This window comes from Somniosus microcephalus, unplaced genomic scaffold, assembly GCF_052327205.1.
Source record: "Somniosus microcephalus isolate GS21.2 unplaced genomic scaffold, FLI_Smic_1.0 unresolved_chr3, whole genome shotgun sequence".
In the NCBI taxonomy this organism is placed as follows: domain Eukaryota; kingdom Metazoa; phylum Chordata; class Chondrichthyes; order Squaliformes; family Somniosidae; genus Somniosus; species Somniosus microcephalus.
In genome coordinates this window covers 59996448-60001447 of record NW_028225181.1, presented here as the reverse complement: position 1 = coordinate 60001447, position 5000 = coordinate 59996448, and positions in this window count along the sequence as shown.

The window sequence follows — 5000 nt, the reverse complement described above, 5'->3', positions numbered from 1 at the left end:
AGTGCATCTCTGTCTCCACTACTCCCTGACTGCAGTGAGAGCATATCCTGTCTTCTCTTGCAGCCTGGTCTGCCTGTGTCTGCCTTTTTCGATCGCTAGGCTATGTTCGCTAAGTCTGTACCTTGTCAAGGTTCTTCTCAGTTTGTTATCCTTTACCATGGTCAGGTAATCAGCTATGTTGTATTGTCTGTTTAGGGCCAAGTAGCAATTGAGTTTGCTTTGGGTTTTTGTTGTTTCTGCCCAATATGTCAGATATTTTTCCTTTTGCTTAGCGACGATTGTGTTGGGTCGAATTCTTTGTGTTACCCTGTCACTGTCCTGGGACTGGTTATTGTTAGTATTGTTAGTAGTTACTTCACTGAGTCCCAGGACTAGTTGACTGAGGGTATTCTTCTTTATGGTCAGCTCTTGGCATTTCAGGGCGTCGTAGTGATAGCATTGGGGGTTGCTCATTTGTAGGTGATTCCAAAATTTGGTGGCTCTTTTTTGGATAGTGATTATTAATGGATATTGGCCTAGTTCCGCCCTGCATGCATTGTTTACTGTTTTCCTTTGAGTCCGGAGGATACTTTTACAGAATTCTGCATGTAGGATCTCAATTGGGTGTTTGTCCCATTTTGCAAATTCTTGTTGTGTTAGCGGTCCCATACCTCACTGCCATAGAGTGCAATTGGTTCAATTACTGATTTGAAAATTTTGAGCCAAATGCTAATTGGGATTTCTATTTGGATTGATTTTTGATGGCATAGAAAGCCCTTCTTGCTTTCTCTTTCAGTTCATTCACAGCCAGTTTGAAGTTTCCTGTAGAACTGATTTTTAAGCCCAAGTATGTGTAGTTAGTGGTTTGTTCAATTTTGGTTGTCCTACTGTGAAATTTATTTTGGGTCCCTGATGTTTGGATCTTTGCTGAACACAAGGACTTTGGTTTTTTGGGGATTTATTGTCAGGGCCCAAGTCTGGCAGTACAACTCCAGCAGGTCCAGGTTCTGCTGTAGACCCTCCTTAGTTGGTGACAGCAGAACCAGGTCGTCTGCATAGAGGAGGAATTTAACCTTGGATTCATATAGGGTGAGGCCGGGTGCTGTAGATTGTTCAAGTAGTTTTGCCAATCCATTAATGTAAATATAAAGAGTGTCGGTGAGATTGGCGAGCCCTGCGTCACCCCCGCCCCTGTGGGAAGTATTTTGTTTGTTTGTCTCCAATTTTAACTGCACATTTGTTGTTTGTATACATTGATTTAATTACATCATATGTTTTCCCTCCTACCACCGCTTTCGATAAGTTTCAGGAATAAACCGTCATGCCAGATGGAGTCGAAAGCCTTCTGGAAATCTACAAAGCATGTGTAGATTTTGCTTTTGTTATGGTGTACGTGTTTGTCAATTAGGGTCTGTAGGTGAAGATATGATCTGATGTTCTATAGTTTGGCAGGAATCCGATTTGGCTTTTACTCAAGACATTGTGCTCCTCAAGGAAGTTTATAAGTCTTTTGTTTATGATGCTACAGAATACCTTCCCCAGTTACTGTTTACACAGATGCCTCGATAGTTGTTTGGGTCGATTTTGTCCCCACTTTTGTATATGGGCGTTATGAGTCCTTTGTTCCAGATGTCAGGAAAAACCAACACTCAGAACCAAGTTGAAGAGTTTTAGAATAGCCAGTTTCATTTTGTCGTCTGTGTGTTTAATCATCTCGTTTAGTATGCCGTCTGTCCCGCAGGCTTTTCCTGGTCGCAGGTCCTTGAGTTTTTCAAGAAGTTCTTTTTCTGTTATTATGGCGTCTAGCGGGTTTTGGTTATCTTTTATGGCCATTTCTAGCTTTTCCAGTTTTTTGCATATTTGGTGTTGCTCTGGTCTTAGTGTGTTTTTCTGGTATAATTTTCAAAGTGTTTACCCATGTGTCCCCATTTTGAATGGACAAATCGTCGTGTTGTTTTTTGTGTAGTGTTTTCAAGTTGTCCCAGAAACAATTGGAATCAATGGAATCTTCCATGGAGCTGAGTGTATTCTTAATATATTGCTCTTTTTTGGTTCTGAGTGTGTTTCTGGTATTGTGTTAGTGTCTGACAATAAGTAAGTGTAATTCCTCGTTTTCTGGATGTCTGTGTTTTTGGTTTGATATTTTTCTAAGTTTTTCCTCATGTTATGGCAATCTCGGTCAAACCATTTTTCATAGTTTTTTGTTTTGGGTTTGTTCTTGCGAGCTTTCAAGTTTGCACTTGTTGCCAAATTATCAAAAATATTGTTTAGGTTAATAACTGCCCGGTTTACGCCTTCTTTATTGTGAGTGTATATGTTATCCAGAAAGGTGTCTAAGAGAGCTTGAGTTGATGCATTGCTAATTGTTTTCTGGTATTTTTCCGTGTCGTTTTTGGCCCATCTGTACGATTTTTTGGTGTTGTACAGTTTACTGGGTTGTGTTTCTATGTTGTTTGTTTCTGTCTTTTTGAGATACATAGTAATTTGACTGTGATCTGACAGTGTTGTTTGTGGTTTGACTGTGAATGCTCTGAAAGAGGATGGGTCTAAGTCTGTAATCATATAGTCTACTGTGCTGCAGCCAAGAGGTGAGCAATAGGTCGATCTTCCTAGGAGGTCTCCTATGAACCTACCGTTGACAATATACAGACCCAGGTTTCGACATAGCTGTAGTAGCTGTTTTCCGTTGGTATTTGACTGCTTGTCGCAGTTATGCTGTATGGAAGGGAAGGGATGTCAAAGTGGTTATTCCCGAATACGTAATTGTTTCCCTGATTATTGGTGAAGTCTGGTTCTTCCCCCGTTCTTGAATTGAGGTCCCCACAGATCAACACGGTCCCCTGGGCCTGGTATTGGATAATTTCCCCCTCCATGTTGGAGAAGGTGTCCTCCTTAAAGTACGGGGAATCAATTGGAGGGATATAAAGTGCGCAAATGTAAACATTTTGGGTGTTTGAGATAATCTCCCTCTCTCTCTCTCTCTGTCTTTCTCTCTCTCTCTCTGTTTCTCTCTCTCTCCCTGTCCAATTTTCAATTCCAATTCCAATTCAAATGCTTTATTGGCATGAAAGTTTACAGAGAACCATATTGCCAAAGCTTACATAGCAAAAAGGTACAGTTTTCCAACATTCTGTAGGTGTCAATCGATTTGACATTTGTTGGGTACATACAATATTACTTTGAAACAATATTAATTTTAAACAGTCTTTGTACTTCATTTGGTACGTTCAATATTAATTTTAAACAGTCTTAATTTTAAACAGTCCTCAGGTTGTGACATGTTGTTACATATTTGGCCCCAAGGTATGGTCTGTCTCCTTCTCCTAGGACTAATCTCAATTTTGACAGGTCATCCAATTCCTTGAAATCTGGGGTTGTTTGGCTTAGCTTGTTGAATAATATGTTTCTTGATGTGTTGAATTTTTCGCTCTCTCTCTCTCTCTGTCTCTCTCTCACTCTCTCTCTCTGTTTCTCTCTCTCTCTCTCTGTCTCTCTCTCTCTCTCTCTCTGTTTCTCTCTCTCTCTCTCTCTGTCTCTCTCTCTCTCACTCTCTCTCTCTGTTTCTCTCTCTTTGTCTCTCTCTCTCTCTCTCTGTCTCTCTCTCTCTCTCTCTCTGTCTCTCTCTCACTCTCTCTGTCTCTCTCGCTCTGTCTCTCTCTCTCTCACTCTCTCTCTCTGTTTCTCTCTCTCTCTCACTCTCTGTCTCTCTCTCTGTCTCTCTCTCTGTCTCTCTCTCTCTCTGTCTCTCTCTCACTCTCTCTGTCTTTCTCTCTCTCTATCTGTCTGTCTCTCTGTCTCTGTCTCTCTCTCACTCTCTCTCTCTCTGTCTTTCTCTCTCTCTCTCTGTCTGTCTCTCTCTCTCTCTCTCTGTTTCTCTCTCTCTCTCTGTTTCTCTCTCTCTCTCTCACTCTCTCTCTGTTTCTCTCTCTCTCTCTCTCTGTTTCTCTGTCTCTCTCTCTGTCTCTCTCTCTGTCTCTCTGTCTCTCTTTCTCTCTCTGTCTCTCTCTCACTCTCTCTGTCTCTCTCTCTCTCTCTCTCTCTGTCTCTCTCTCTGTCTCTCTCTCTCTCTGTGTCTCTCGCTCTGTCTCTTTCCCTCTCTCTGTCTCTCTCTCTCTGTGTCTCACTCTCTCTCTCTCGCTCTCTTGCTCTCTGTCTCTCTCGCTCTGGCTCTCTCAATTCAATTCAATTCAATTCAAATCGCTTTATTGGCATGACAAGTTACATCTTATGTTGCCAACGCATCGGAAAACATTCATGTTTGTTCACAAAAATACAGATCTATCCATACAGTGTATAAACAGATATATCCCTGAGTGTATAAATATACTTTCATATAATTTGTATATACTCTTTTGTTATATTTAGTGGTTGTCCCTCTGTTTATGGCAAGCTGCAACATAGTGTGCCGCTAGTGTTACACAATTTCTCTCTGCCCCTAGTAGGTATGGGAGTTTTTGGTCGTCATTCAAATTTCTGAATTCCTGGCATATTTTTGTGAATTTTGGGTAGAAATTCTCCCTTATGCCCTGATATTTTCTACAAGCTGTGAGGAAGTGCATCTCTGTCTCCACCACTCCCTGACTGCAGTGAGAGCATATCCTGTCCTCTCTTGGTAGCCGGGTCTGTCTGTGTCTACCTTTTTTGATCGCCAGGTTATGTTCACTAAGTCTGTACATTGTCAAAGTTTTTCTCAGTTTGCTATCCTTTACCATGGTCAGGTAATCAGCCATGTTGTATTGTCTGTTTAGAGCCAAGTAGCAATTGAGTTTGCTTTGGGTTTTTGTTGTTTCTGCCCAATATGACAGATATTTTTCCTTTTGCTTAGCGACGATTGTGTTGGGTCGAATTCTTTGTGTTACGCTGTCACTGTCCTGGGGCTGGTTATTGTTAGTAGTGTTAGTAGTTACTTCACTGAGTCCCAGGACTAGTTGACTGAGGGTATTCTTCTTTATGGTCCTCTCTTGGCATTTCAGGGCTTCGTAATGATAGCATTGGGGGTTGCTCATTTCTAGGTGTTTCCA